The sequence below is a fragment of the Drosophila nasuta genome, chromosome 2L (assembly GCF_023558535.2).
Source record: "Drosophila nasuta strain 15112-1781.00 chromosome 2L, ASM2355853v1, whole genome shotgun sequence".
In the NCBI taxonomy this organism is placed as follows: domain Eukaryota; kingdom Metazoa; phylum Arthropoda; class Insecta; order Diptera; family Drosophilidae; genus Drosophila; species Drosophila nasuta.
Window position 1 is genome coordinate 11717108 of NC_083455.1, and position 16277 is coordinate 11733384.

General features: G+C 37.9%; 1 protein-coding gene across 1 annotated transcript in view; it reads right to left on the bottom strand.

Moving 5' to 3' along the window:
* Positions 1-2088: 2088 nt before the first annotated feature.
* Positions 2089-16277, bottom strand: part of LOC132796395 (myb-like protein Z) — a 38701-nt gene continuing 24512 nt past the window's right edge. Inside the window, exon 4 of the transcript XR_009633552.1 lies at positions 2089-2149. The gene's annotated coding sequence lies outside the window, so the exon portion shown is untranslated. The remainder of the gene's footprint in view (positions 2150-16277) is intronic.

Below are 16277 nucleotides of genomic sequence, written 5' to 3' on the forward strand. Positions count from 1 at the left end.
TCCTTCCTGGCAACTGGCTTGCCTTGGCTTGGCTTGATCTTTTGCCAGTGACGCTTTTCATTCTGCTCAGCTGCAATTTAAACAAATAGTATGTACAAAATAAAAAGAAAAAGGTGGAGAGAAGAAATTTCTCATGAATAAATGCATTTACGTTGTGTCTTTTTACGGTCAACTCACCCACACACACACACACATACATAGACTTGGGCTTAAGGGAAGCTTTGTGTATGCGTATGCACAAAATCCTTTTGTAAATATGATAAAAGTCATGGATTAGAGCGCAGCAGCAGAAAGAGCTGCAGCATATGCAAGCTTTCAGCTTTTGTTAATATTTTACATTGCTTTCTGTCTGAGAATAAATGCAATATCTCACAAAAGTTAGTAAAAGTAAATTCGTTAAGCTGTTGTGGCCAGAATGGAACGTCGCCAGCGCCAGCGCCAGCGCAAGTGAATTTGCTGTGTTGGGGGAAACAATGAAATCCGGCTTCGGTTCCGGGCAACAAAACCAAGTTTGTCGCAGAGTTTGGAGAAATATTTGCACGACGAAATGACAAATTAATTGCGAAAATGTGGCGTTTGCTTTGCTTTTAAAGCAAATGTGCAAACAAATTTTGCAGCAAACAAAAATGCGAGCGTGTTCCATAGTGTATCTTGATCCTTGGACTGCTGCGGATACTCTGCACTCAGCCCTTTTTTATGTTGCTGCTGGTAAATTAAATTCCTTACTCTGGACAACGTTGTTCCGGGCGAGCGAAAATAGCGAGCAAGTTGGGGGAAAGTGCTGAGTGGGGAGAAGCGAGCGGGCCAACGTTAACGTTAGTTACATGAGCACAAAGTAAACAAAGATGTACGACAAATGCAACAACTACAAAACGTGCTTGGTTGTTGGCCAAGTTAGTGGAGCAGTTGCAGGAAGGAAGCAAGAAAGCAAGCGACAACATTGAAGCGCCAGTTACATGGCACGTTGAACTCATAAAAGCAGCTTTAACTTCATTTTGGCCAAGTTAGCATCAATTGCAGCGAGTTGCCGATTGATAGACACAGCGAACACAGCGAACACAGCAAACACCGAGTTAACCTCGATAGTGAACAAGGGTTGAGTTAGTTCATCAGTCGCATTCAGACTTCAGAGACGGAGTTGGCAATTAGTTTGCATTACTTTTAGAGTTTAAACTACTGAAAACTTTTCCCATTCTGTAATTTATTTTAGAAATTAGCTGCTTATTTGCTGCAATAAATAAACCTAATTAAAGTGTACTATCTTTGAAAAAAATTAATTTGGATTTTAATTAAAGTCAATTTAGAAACTATTTGAAAGAGAACTCATCAAAGATCTTCTAATGAATAATAAAATATCAATAAATACACAAATTCCATTCCACAAATAAAATTATCAGAAAGGAAATCTTCAATGCACATTGATGTCGGCTAAAAAATATACAAATTAAATTCTCAAATCGATAGCAAATATTAAACTTCAATTAAGTATTTATTTATCCCTTTTTGTGCGTAATTCCGTCAAAAGCTTGGGTCAAATTCAAAGAAAATAATTGCCGAAATTCTTGTACTTATGCAAAGAAGCAAAAAAATGTCAATTCAATCAAGCAAATTAGAAATTTGCGATGCGACTTTGCTATGCAACTCATACGAGTTTCAATAGAATTTGTGTGTTACATAGAAAAGCGTTTGGCACTTTTGAAATGTTGGCAATTAATTTTCTGCTTCGACGGCTGCCAGTTTGTTGATTTGTGTGACATTTTGTGCAGACAAACATGGCCGTAAAATCAAGCAGAGTTGAAGGAATGGTAGTGAGAAACAAAGGAGAGAGAGAGAGAGCAGTCGATATATCTATAAATTCTCGACTTACTTTGATGTCATTTTAATTACATTTCGAAGTATTGTGTGCCAATGGCAATGGCAAATACGAAAGCGAATGCGAATGGCCAATGTCAATGGCAAAAATTTCATTCGAATTTACGCTTCGGACCAAAACACAAAACTCAGCCAAGTTGAAATGTTTGTTATGCTAGATTTATGGATTTTACAGTGCTTTATAAAATGAATTTTCTTTTTATCGACTTACCTCGAAAAAAAAAAGCATTGCAATTTCAGTTTTCGACAGTTTTTGGCATTTTGCACTTGTGTTAATCTGTAAAAGAAAACAAATACAAACAATAATTAAAATATTTATCATTGAAACTGTCAAATGATAAGCTTTCATTTCATGGAGAATCCAATGAAATGCTTGAGCTGATAAACACTTTAGCAATTTGTGCAAATATTTCACTGAAATCACAATAAGCATTTAAAATACAAACATTCATATATTTATCTTTTCATATTTAGAGCAAATGCCCTGCAGACACAAATTGAGAAAAGGAAATATGACAAAGTCGAGTGGAGTTTGCGTTTGAGAAATTTCAAGAGAATTTCTAAATTCATTTCATTGAAAGCTATGAAAAAGTAAATTCATTGAATTTATTCTAGTTTGTGGTACAAATTAATAATGCAGGGTATAATTTAGCATAGCATTTAGTGGGCTTTGTTATTATTCTCATTTGGAAAATGCAAAATCAGCAATGCGTAAACAAAGCAAACAAAACAGACGCCACTGTTTTTGCCTATTTATAGTTCATTTAGAGAGGGACGAAGCAAGGCAAGGAACTGTGGCATGTGGCAGCAGGCTTGGCTCTTGACTGGCGGCATGCAACCCACACTAGTGTTGTGTCGACAGCAGACATTGCTGCTGTAAAATCAAAATCATTTTCTCTTTTTTTTTTTGTGTTCTGTTATGTATTAGAAATTCAAAGTGAAAAAGAGAGAGAGAGGAGCACAACTCGCTGGCTTTGTATAAATATTAATGAAGTAGGCCATAGAAGTGCGAGGCAAACCATTGAGTGGGTCGTTCACGTTGCTATTGAATGGCGCATTTGTAACAAGAAATCCTGGCCTATTTACAAGTTATACTCATACTTTCCCCCACACTCGCTCCCTTTCTGCTTGTAGTTTAACTTGTGCGTTTTGCTGTTATTCGAACTCAACAGCCTCCTTCTGTTGTTTTGCGTACGAGAGTGTATGTGTGTGTGTACTCGTATATTCATGTTGTTGTTTATTTGCATAAGAAGTCAATAAGCACCGAATATAATAGAAGCTGAGCGAAACAAGCTCTTCAATTTCCACTTCCTAGCTTTTTGCTTCGTTCGTTATTGTTGCCTTGCGGCAAAGCCCCTTCTACACTCTCCTCTCTCTTCTCCCTTGCCACGCATCAGCGCTTCAAACATGACGCAGCAAATGGCGTGTGTATTTAGTGCGTAATTACCAAACCAGGCCAGACCAGAACCACATCAGCTAGCCTCTAGGCTGGTGGATGGAGAAGGAGTTTCAAAAACCAGACACAGTTCCCCAAAAGATAAGTCCATGTTTTTGGTCCAGCAAATGGCGCTTGAAACGATAATGCTGCCCATCGTGCGGTTTGCCAGCAACAACTACAAATTCGAGCATTTACGTATAAATATCATAATTAAGTTGCTCGACATTGTGAATTTCTGCTTGAGTAGAGCAGCGAGTATCTGACCATTCAAATTTCTTAAAGTATCTGGATTGAAGACAAGTCTATGTATTAACTGGGAATATTTCATGTGTTTAATGTGTCTACAGGTAACTATAATGTATCTTTACATAGTTTAGCTTACTGCTGCAATTATGATATGAAATGAATTACAATAATTGCCTCAATTGAGGTGGAAATTCACAGCAGAGCAACCTGCCGATTAAGGCATTTTGTAGCAGCACTATTTCTAATTGTAAATGACATTTGGCCCCTCTGCTGATTTTGCTGCAGTACGTTGATTGCACACTCAAAGCTCATTAAGACGCCTAGAACTCAATGCCAGATAACGACAATACAAAATGTCTATTTCCAAAGAGTGCTTCGCATTTGTGGGAGACACATTTGCAACATTCTTACGCACAAAACTTATAGCACACACGCACACCTAAAGAGACAGAGAGAGAGAGAGAGAGAGAGAGAGAGCTGCTGACAAAAGCCTTGATTAGAGCGACAAGACACACTCGAATCCTGCAAGTCCATTAAAATCCACTCAAGTGCACTTAAACGTTTCCGAGTGCTTCCCAGGATTGCAATACTCGTCGTTGCTGTTGCTGTTGCACTTGCGATACGATTTGACTTGAGCCCGGCTTCCTCCTTTCACTTTATTTTTTTGCCCTTCTGTATCTCCATCTCTATGCTCTCTAATGAGAGTTAAGCCTTTAAATCTTTTGCGTGTGCATTTCCTTTTTACATACCCTGTATGCGCATTAGATTGCTTAAGAGTAGTTACAGCTTTAATATTAATGTACAAAGTTTTTCACTACAAGTTATCTTTTCATTTCAATTTATTCATCCAAGAATTTAAAGTTTTCTGTTGTGTCTTATCTGTTAATCTCATCAGTTTATTTTCTTTCTTATTTTTCTATGTCTTTGTCTATATTATTATTATTTATGCCTTCGATTATATTTCTATACTATTTCTATAATAGTTGTATATCTACCCATAGGGTAGAAGGTTATTATAACTTTCATTTTCAAAATATTACTGGAGTGTTTTCCTTTTATTATAAATGGGTAGTAGATATCTAATTCGACTGTACTTTTTTTTCTTGTTTTAATAAATAGTATTCTCATATTATTATATACGATGTTAATTATTATTATTTTTCTTTTTAAATTATGTGTTATAAATAAGTGAATATCTTTATGAATACTCTAAACATATAAGCTACTTAAATTGCTGTCTTCAAATAAAAATCAGTAAGCATTGAGTACTAATCTTTTCTTCATCAAGCTCTAGAATATCTGTTGTTCTGTTATAAGGTTTCATCTTGTAATGCAGTTTGAAATTTTCATGTGGATGAGTAATCGAAAGTGCTACATTGGGCACATTTTGTTGTATAATCAAGTAAAATTGCCTGGCATTGGCTCGTATATCATGGCATCCCTCTTTCTGTGATTTATGCCTTCAAAATGGCCATTAAATTGCCGTAACCCGGCTGCAGTCGCGCTATAAAAGTGCAAGCTGTGCAACTAGTTGCTTGCACCAATGAAGCAAGCCAGTAATATTGTTAAAAAATAAATTTTGTGGCGCTTACTTCTCTCGCACTTTTGCCTCGATTCTAATTAAATTTAAGGCCATTTTATTGGAGTTAGGGACAAACAGCCCACAAGCGTTTATTTCACTCAAATTTATATTTATTTATTTTATTTCCGTTGGCCGTAAATAAAAGCAGCTTATCCTTGGAGAAGCTGCTGTTTGTTGCTGCTGGGCGAGGCATTAAATGCAAAATGGCAGCTAAAATTTGAAAGCCTTCGGTTGATGGCCTCCGTTTTCTTTTTTGTGCGCTTCTCTTTTTATTTTTCATTCCCTCAGCACGTCAGGACATTCATTTTTATTGCCAACCGTGCCAACACGTGTGTGAGTCTGTATTTCTTGTATGTGTGTGTGTGTGTGTGTGTGTGTGTAGCGTTGATTGTATTGTGCTTTGGCTGTGCGGCGGACGCTAAGTCTCAACTAACGAGGCCATCAACAGGATGCGGCACCAGCACAAAAGCCGATTGCAGCCTGCCATGTGATTAGAGATAGAGAGCTAAATGGCCAGCTAGAGAATCAGGGTGCAGGGAGAAAATAGAGAGACAAAAAGGTAAAATTGCCTTTAACTGTAATTGCCACAGCATCAGCTCCAGCTTCAGTTTCAGTTTCAGCTTTAGCTCGCCGCACAAATTAGGCTTAAACGTCTGAGATGACACAGCTTTTCTATGCCACTTTTCCCTTCTCTCTCTCTCTCTCTTTCTCTCTCTATCTCCGTTGTTTTACAAATAAGCAGGCTGAATTTACAACCCGATTGGCAACTAAACTAGAAGATAATCAGCTGAGACTGCAAATTAATCAAATACCCGTCTGGCATTTCAACTTGAAGAGCTTTTCAAGTTTTTAGCCCCCTAGTTTTATGTGATTTTGCTGCAGTTAAGCTGTTGGAAAAGTGCTGCAGCTTAGGCAGCTTTGACTTGATCGTGTTTAAGTCAAAGTAGAAAGCTAAAAAGCTTTTGCTGTTTGTTTTAACTTTGTTTTTGCTTTCGAGGCCATCGGCACGAACATTTTTGGCAATTTGGAGCACGCTCATAAACAGTTCTTTTATGGCCTATAGACGGCAGCTGTTGTCATTTTATCTGCTGCTGCTGTCGTCGTCGTTGTGCCCCCATCGAAAAAAAGGACATCATCTTAATATTTACAGGTCAAAACTTGTTAGTGCTAATGATGGGCTGTACTGTGTAATCTTTAAAAAGTGGGATATAAGCGACTGAAACTGTATGGAGAAATATGTTACTTCGAACTTAAAATCTTGCAACAAGACTTGCTAAATTTAAATCTTTTTTAGGAAATTAAAATACGATTTTTTTTTGGAGTAAAACAAACTCTGTTAAAAATAATCAAATTAAAAAATTTTAATTGTCATTAAATCCTGCATTTATTGTTGCTAAATTTAAAATCAAATTAACAAAATACATTTAAATTCAAATGTAATTCAAATAAATTCAATTTAGATTAAAATTTGAATTTAAACAAGAGTAAAACAAAGTCTGTTGCGAGGTATCTGTTAGTCTTGTTACGTTCGATTTTAGAAGCATCTGTTGTTCATGCTTGAACATAAAATTAGCATTTTTATGCAGCTGTCTCGTTTGTCCAGTACCATTCCCATTCCCTGGCGCATCAGCTAGACAATTAGGAGCAGTGTGAGACACAGGTCGACTGACCAAGTGCTCATCCATTTTTGTTTATTTACTAAGGAGGAGATGGAGGAGGTTCGAGGGATCGACTGAGAAGTTTGTCTGCTGTAAAATGGCGCACATAAAGTGAACTTTAATGGCTCGGTAGACGACAGGTGGATGCGGATAGAGGTTGTCTCGCATTTACATGCACATTAAATGACCAGACAGATAGTCGTGTTCTCTGCTTGGAACAGGCAAGGCAAAACGAGAGAGAGAGAGAGACAGAGGACAGGGGAGGGGAGAGGAGGTTAGGTACAAACGCCCCTGGGTCGATATGTTTTGGCTGCCAATGGTCATTACTTGGCAAAGCGTTTAAGTTGCTGAGGAACAGACTCAAACACTTGGAGTGTCATTAAGAGCGGCGATAAAATTCAGCTGAACGAAATGTACAGTCTCCTTTTTCTTCTCCCTCTCTCTCTCTCCCCGACCCCAGCCAGACGGAAGCTGGGCAACGATCTGCGCTATTGGTTACGGTTACGGTTACGTTCACGTTTACGGGTTTGTCTGCTGCCAAATGGCGTTGCTGACCATTGGCTGCAATTAAACTCTCACACACAGAGTCAGACAGGCGGATACTCCTCCCAGGGCTACATTGAGATGTGAACAAACACCCCAGGGCTGTATCTGCCTCACTTTCCCAGCCTCTGCATTGACGCAACTGGCGCGTTAATTGAGGTAAATTACGTCATTTTTTCTCTCCTTTTTTATTTGCGACGCCTCCTTTGCGGTACTGTGCCACGCCCCACTGGCCAAATAGGTTTATGGTGGAAAATTTATTTGTTTAATTGCAAATTTTTGCGCCCCAACTCGCAACCCAAAACAAAAAAAAAAAGAAGAAATGTGTGCTATGAAAATTGTTATTACCCTCGCATAAGCTTGCAATTTATTGGCGTCCGACCTTTTTCCAAACCAAGTGATGCACTTAATGAAATTTGTAAAATATACGCGAATGCATTTTTTTAATTGCTTGTGAAAATGTATTGGGCATGTTCTCTAAAAGGTGGAGAATGAATGTGGCTGCGAAAAGAGTGTGGATCAATTGACTGGAGCACGAATTTTGTTATAGTTTAGGTTAAATTAAACGAGTGGGTCGAAATCATTTATCATCCATTATTAAGCTAGTGTTAAGTGTGAATTTATCTATTTAATTTTTGTTTCTTAGAGTCAAATACTTCTTTAGAAAAAATTATAAAAATAATTTTACATATTCCTATCAAGTAAATGCGTCAAGTAATTGAATAGAGTAAACATTTTTTTAGTTGTTAGGTTTAAATAATAAGGTAGCTGGTATGCCAAGGAGCGTGAATCTGATTTCGAGGAAGTTGAGTTTAAATAAATATACATACATATTCACTATATTTTGTCGCATTTGTAAGTAATGCCTCTCTGAATCGTGAGTATGCGTTAATTTGTCATTTAATTTGGCTGAGGCTCAATACAAATATATATAAATCATTAATTCAAATTTTTCTAACACAAAGTATGCCTTGTTCCTTTTCGTGTTACGAAAACAATGTTATTTGTGAATTTATTTAGTTTGTTGTCCTTTCTATTTACAGCAGAAAATGTGGTCAAAAAAAAGCGCAATTTTAGATCGAACATTATTTTCAAACAGTGATGTTATTTCAATATCTGGACTGTTCAATTTGAATTGGTTTTTCAAATTTTAGATTTATATGCTTACGAAATAGAAAATAGAAAATTATATAGGCAACATTTCTTTAACCCTATTTTATTCCCTTTTTCGTCTTTATTTCTTTTCAATGAACAAAGTGTAAGTGATTGCTGTCGTTGATTAGAGTGCGAAGTTTACTTGTCATTAAATTTTACTAAGTCGCCTGAGAGGTTCGTGCATTAAAGCCAAAGCCAAAGCCAAGAGCTAAAGCCAAAAACATTGCATTAGCGCAGACATGTGTACTCAGCCGTAGAAGTGTGCGTGTTTTTGTTGTGCTTGTTATTGTTATTGTTATGAGAGTGTGTGCGTGTTAGTGTGAGTGTATGCGTGGCAATTGTTTGTGTAGTTGTTGCAAAAACTTTTGCTTTTGTTGTATTTAGTTGTTTTGTTATTTGGCGCGCTCAGTGCGTTCGTTGTTCGTTGTTGGTTGTTTGTTGTTCGTTGTAGCTGCAGCTGTTTAGCTGCTTTTGTTTTTGCTCCACTCTGTGCTCTGTTGTTGTGGCAGCTTCCGTTTCCGCTGACTTTGCATACTGTGTGTGTGCGTGTATTTGTGTTTGTCTGTGCCTTGCCTTCCTGTTTGCGCCTGAAGAAGTCTTTGAACTCCTTGCAGACGCTTCTGGCTGGCTTCATATTTCGCCTGCCTTTCGTTTACTTCATAAAATTGTAAAATATTACGCAAATAAATAGAAATTGTGTGCGAGGAAGATAGAGAGAGAGTGTGTGTGTGTGAGAGAGAGAGAGAGAGAGAGAGAGAGAGAGAGAAGAAGCGGCTACTTAGACAACACCCTGGGGAGCTACAAAAGTTTTGAGCGTCTTTAATTTCTGCCACACCATCTGCATCTCCTCGGCCTCTCTCTCTCGGTCTCTTCTGCTAGGTTTAACTCCCTACGCAGCCACAACTCACATTAAAGTCAAAAGCTGTGACAGCAACATTTTAGAATATTTTTCATATTGCCTTTTGCTGTTGTTTCTAGCTGATGATGTGGCAGAGGCAGAAAGAGAGAGCTTTAGGTAGGCAACAACAGAAACTTGGCCATTGCATTTGTGTTGCACGTTTTTTCGGCGCTTTCCCTTTAGTTTTTTTCCATTGCTCCAGCTGATGACGTTTTGTCGTGTTTTTTTTTTGCAACGTTTGCTGTTTTTATTTTCCACTCTTCGTCGCTGGTTTGGCCTTCCCCTCTAACTGGGGCTGGGCTGCTGCTTATTCTCTGCAGTCTAATATCAACACTTTTGTGCTACGTAATTACTTTGAAATTAGTTTGCGTCGCAAACTTTGCACATTATGCGCATCCTTATGCCTGGCTCCGAGCATTTCACACACACATATACATATATATATATGTAGTTGCCTTAAAACATTAAAGTTGCCATTAGTGTTGTTCTGGTTGTTGTTGTTGTTGCTCGCCTCCCTTTTACGCTCTTTCTCTCTTTAGCTCTTTCGCTTGCTTTTTGCTGTTTTGACATTGTTTTCTGAACTTGTTTGTTATTTCATTAAATTAAATGTTCTGGGATTTGAACGTGTACGTGTGCGTGTGTGTGTGTGTGTGTGTGTTCTGCGCGAGTGTGTGTGTAGTTAAGCGCGTGCACGTCACAAATAAAATAAATATCATTTAATTGCTTTCAAAATACACACACAGCGCATTTGTGTCGCTAATGTAGCAAAAACAACATCAGCTAAAAAGCATTGGCAGAGAGTTTTAAGCAGATAGAGACAGAAAGAGAGATAGAGTGGTAGAGAGAAAGAGACAGGGATAGAAAGAAAGAAAGTAAGACAGCGCGAAAGTAGTAAATTTGAAGAGGAAAAATGGCTTTGGAAACCAATTTGTATCGAGTCAAAGTCAAAGTTAATGTCCCAGGGCAATGGCAACCAAACTAATTGCGCACAGGGAAAGATAAAGGCTAGAAGATGAGAGATAAGTAGGGAAAGGAAAAGTGTGTGGGAAATTCAAAGTATAGAATATAATTATTAACAGACGAATAAAAGTGAAAAATAAAGAATGAGGAAATACAAATTTTGAAGATATATAAAATGAATGACTGAGTCAAGTGTGAATGAAAGAAATACAGATTAAAAACAAGAAAGTGAATATAGGTAAGAAAAAAGGTACTCGAAGAAAAAAGTAAATAATAAGGATTTTCTAGAGATTGATAAAAATTAAGTGAAGGATTGAAATGATAAGTAAAAGAAACACCGATAAAGAAGAAGAAAAAGGCATAAAATATTGTTTATGTAGTGATAGCAAAATACCAACGAAAAAATAGATTTATTTTGAAAGGAACTTATAGGATTGTTGAAGATTAACTGAAAGCAAAATAAATATAGTGAAATTTAGGCAATAAAAATGTGTTACATATTACCCTACAGCTAAATGCCACTTTAAATAGATATCGAAATTCAAGAGCATTAAGAGCGAGCTTATTCAACTGCTGTGTGTGCTTGCTTTTGTATATACTATATAGTAAACCACGATTAATTTTCTGTTATTTTCCATGACAAACGCTAGTTTTTAAGTAGCTTATGTAACGTTGTTGTTGCAGCTGTCAGCTTTGCATTCGCTTTGGCCACATAATCAAAGCTCGTGAGTAGCAGCTCAGCTTTTTGATTGCTTCAAAAAAGAACAAAATAGAAAAGGTAAAAGCCAAAAACATAATTAAAATTTGCGGTGGCAAGGAAAATAAAAGTTTTAGCTGCAACAACACAAACGGTGTGTGTTGCATGCAAGCCGGAACAAATAAAGAAATAAATAAACAAAACGACAGACAATGAACATGTGAAGGGGGCAAGAGGAAGGAAGGAAATTCGAATGAGGCCAACGCGTGGCTAATGGCAAAATAAAAGAGAGAAAATATTATTTAAACAGCCTGAAAAGGCAGGGATAAGGAAAAATAGCGAGAGAGAGAGAGAAAGAGAGAGAGAAGAAAGACTTCATAAATTGGAGCACGTTGCGTATGCGCAACATTAAATGCAGTCGCTGCAAATGATGTTGCGCATACGACGCGTTGTGCAAACTGCAATTAAAATCATGCATTTTTAATACGCAGCGTCAACACTTGCATAAGCAAATAAACGACAACAACTCCAACAACAAGCTCAACCAGTGCCCACGGCTAAGCAAACATTTTAAAATATTTAAACAACGCGACGAGCAACAATAACAACAACAAGAAGTTGACGTGTCGTTGTCGTTGTCGTCGTCGTCGTCGTCGTTGGGTTAAGTGCCCGCCCTGCATTTTTATGCTTGATTGTGTTTTATGGGTGGACGTGGCACCTCGATGCCAGCCCGTGTTCGAAGGGAGAGCAGGGAAAACTCGCTGCCAGCCGCAGCGCCATAAATACTGTGGCTTGTTTCTCGCATGTAGTTTGCCTCTGTATATGTGATGTGTGTGTGTGTGTTGGCGGCGCGCCCCTTAACAACGCCACGTAGCAAAAAGAAGTTTCTTGACTCACTGCCACCGATTGCTTCTGTGCCGTTGACGTTGCCCTTTGCCAAGGATGCCGTTGGTTGTTCGTGCATTTTTTATGTTGCAACCTGGTTGCTCAAATAATGCACAAGCCAATGAAGCATGCATCCGACGTTGCCACTGATATTTGTGCAACGATTTTCCAACTTTGTGTGTGGCTGTTCGAAGCGCTAATGAAAACTCAGGCAGCCGAAGCAGCAGCTGTAAAACAAACAACAATTATGTATTGCGGAGGCATCTCATAACTTGCCACAGTTCAAGTTATGAGAACAGTTACAGATATAGATACAGTTACAGACACGGATACAGCTACAGATGAAGCGCCTACAGTTTCATCTTCATCTTCAGCTGCTGCGTGGGGGAAAATTAATTAAAATTCCTTTGAGCGTCGGCAAGATGCCTAAAGTAAATTTACAAAGTAAATTTCGCCCAAATTGAGAAAGATGTTGCGAGCTGAATATTTTATAAAAACGTAACCCTTCCTATGAAACGCAAAAGCTATTCACTTGGACAACTTTAAGCTGACCAAAATTGGCGACGAGATCGATGAGATTTGCATAGTTAATATTAAGTACAAATTAATAGGAAAACTAGGATTGAATTGTGTTAAAAGCCAGCAATTAATAATTGTTATGAAAAACTTTTCAAACGTAAATATTTAATTGCCCGAGGTCCAATTTAAATATTTATAGCACTGCCTCTTAAAAATGTATTCTTTGCTTTTATTTGGTCAACTCTTTTTGCTTTTAAGGAATATTTATTGTCCGTTCGTGACAATTTAAGGCACTCTTCCACAAGCTGTAGGCCTCAGCGATTGCTGCCAATATAATTAATTAAAATTCGGGCTTGGCATTGACCTGGAGACAGCAGCTTTTGCTGCCTTTTGGGTCACCTGCGGGCAACTCCATTAATTATTGTCAACAATGTGTGTGTGAGTGAAGAGTGCGGAGAAACTTAACGAAAAATCATTTATTATTTTAATTAAGCTGGTGAAAATGTGGCTGTTGCTGTTGCTGCTGGTCAGGTGAAAAATTGTGACCGCATCAAATGAGGCAACTGTCAATTGCCTGTAGCAAAGGGCAGAGGTCAGAGGGCAGAGGGCAGCACAGAGCAGCAACGTGTTGCTGACAGTTGTTCAATTTACGTCAAAAAGTTGTGCGCCTTATGGCGGCAGTTGCTGCTGTTGCTGATAATGTTGCTCTTTTTGCAGCCGTCATTTTCATGTTAATTATTAATGAATTTCATTTATTGATGACTTCACAAAGTGAGCAATCAGTTTTACTTTGTACTTGTTAATGTTGTTGCTGTTGCTGCTGCTGTCGCTGATGTTGATACTGCCATTGCTTTCCTCTGATGTTGCTGTTTTTACTGCTGCTGCAAAACCCTTGGGGCTAAAGACAAAATGCTTTCAGTCAGCAATTTGTGCGCATAATTTTATTAATTAATATTTTATGCATGTTTGAAGAGGCCGTCATAATAAATGAAGCCTTTTGATTTGCTATAATTATAATACAATTATTATGTATGCAATTGATTGCTAATTAATTCTGAATATGCAATGCAACGATTGATTGATTTAAAGTGTGTAATATTTAAAGAAAATATCTTAGCGCTGAAAGCTTTTTCTTAAAAGTCCAACAAACAAATAAGTTCTTCATATTTTTGTCACATGTTTGCCTACGTCTGTCGTCTGATCAAATGCTTGCTGATGGCATTAATGGCCTCACATCACCATCTCTTTACGTTTGCAAAACTTTTCATATGCCAAATTCGCGCTGACAACTTGACAAGCAACGAAAAGAAAGTGAAAGCGAAAAAATAAGAGAAAAGGTGAAGGGCCGCAATAAGTTTGAATGAAGAATTTAGCTTTATGTGCTTGTACTCATATATATAAATGTATATAGTATTTTTTTGGCTGCTCTGTATGCATAACAAATACGTGTGCTTCACTCAGATGCGTGCTGGCATTTCATCAGCTTTACGAGGTAGCCAAAAATAAGGTTAACACAGTGAAGAGAAATTCGTGGCCAGCCAGCAAACAAAAAAAAAAAAGAAAGAACTTTGCAACTGATCAACTTTTGTCTCCTTGTGTTGTGTTGTGTTGTGTTGTGCACTTAACACGCCGCCATCGTGTTTATTATGTATGAAGCGTAGTCAACGAGTCGCACTCACGCACACTCACACACACACAGCAGAAACACACACACATACTGGTGGCTGTCAAAGTTGCTGAATAAGTTATATTTGGCTGCCTGCTGTTTGTGTATGTGTGTGTGTGTGTGTATGTGTGCGACTCGTTGCCTGCGGCCCATTTAAGTTAGATTAGCCGAGAATAATATTAATCAATCACGCCTTAGGATTTTTGGCCAGGCATGCGAAGACACACACAGGAAGACAGTTCTCGTTCCCGTTAGGCATTTTGTTGCTCCATTTGCCTAAGTCTGTTGAAATTTGCCGCTGGCGCTGCTGGATTTGCTTTTATCTCATCATTGTTCTTCCTGCCGTTGCTTTCTCGCCTTCTCCTCCTCCTCCTACTGCTTCTCCATGATGAGCTTCATCATGAAATGTCCTGGCTGACAGCTGCTGCCGCCCAACAACGACGAAGACGAAAACGTGTCCTGGCTTAGTCAACTTGCCAAGAAAAATTGCCAAAAACATTGTGTATGTGTATTTGTGGTGTTTACAACGCATTGTATGTACATATATATGTATATGTATGATTGGCCCCAGTGTCCTGCGCTTTACTGTCCCGCTGTCTGCATATCCTGTATCCTGTCAGCTTTTTTTTGCATCACCTCTTCTCCCATCCTCATTGCCTTTTGTCTGTCTGTTATAACATCATTTATTTAGCACTGCGGGCTACATTTTTTTCTTTCTTTTTATTTGAATTTATGCTGATAATTTGAGCAGCAGAGTAAGAGAGAAGTAGTGAGGGAGACAGCAAACTAAACCTAGCTGGCGCAGACAATGTCAAATGATAGCAGCTGCAATGGCAACATCAGCAAGGTGCTTGCCACACCCCACCCCCCACGTTCACCTCTGGCAGCTGCTGCCTCTGCCAGCAAGTTGCCGTATGATTAATCTGCCACATGAAGACAACGCTCGCAACGCACTTTATCATCATGCACTACACACAACGCGCGCGCGACTCTCTCGATGCAAAGTATATTAAATATTTATGCCTTGCCAGCTGCGCAACACTCACACACACATGCACACTTGTGTCCGCTTGCTGTTTGGCAACACTTTTGTGACGCAATTTTTTAAGTAAATATTGATGGCCAATAACAACAACAGCGGCAGCAGCAACAAAAGCAGGGAAACAGCTCAAATTTAACAGCAATTCATTCAGCTGACATCAAAGCGTGCTTGCCAATTTTCGCTTTTTTTCTACAAAAATGTGGTAAATAGAGAAATACTATATTCCTCTGTTTTTCAAGACAGCTGCTCGACTTACAAACACTATTCAATGAGAAAAACTAATATATTATATTTAGTGGACAGATAGAATTCTTGTAGTTAGTGTAAATAAGAGCAGTAACAAGTAATAAGAACAAGTAATAAATCAAGTATCTAAATATGATAAGTTAGAAAAGAAGAAGGAATGTTTTTCAAAAATAGCCAACGAATTGAAAACTGATTTTTAAAAAGTATAAAATTATTTAATTTTTTTTTGTATCTATGCTTCTTTTATTTATTTTATTCAAAATATTTCTCTATTTTGTTTCCCATTTAAAATTGAATAAATTTTATATTTAATATTTATTGTTTTACTAAAATTTTAAATGAACTAGAAAATTTCTTTATTTGGATTTCCATTCAGAAATCTTAAGTTATCTTTTTATTGATCTCCTAAAAAGAGCTCTAATAACTACTTCACAGAGAAGAAAGAATTCTCTGTATATCCTCATACAGTTTATACCCAGATATTAACTGCAGTTTGTTGCCACATTGTTTCTTCCCTCCCACACACTCACATTTTATTGTGAAACTTAACAGATCCGATTTACGCTCATCAACTGAAATGACCAACTTTAATTAGCACGGTTTTCCATCAAGAGTTTTATGGCCAACAATCAGCAATTCTGTGCAGGATCAAAAGCTTTGGACCATCGTTTGTACATACATTTTGCACTCAGCTGCAGGGTATTAAAAGTGACTTCAATTTTGTTGCACAGCAGCTGCTTGTTGCATGCAACACACACTCAATTTTACATCTCTTTCTCCCCAATTGCTGTGTTTTTTTTTTACTTTCTGGTATCATATGTTATCATAAATTTATGAACGTGTGCCATCAACAGGCCCCACCCACATGAC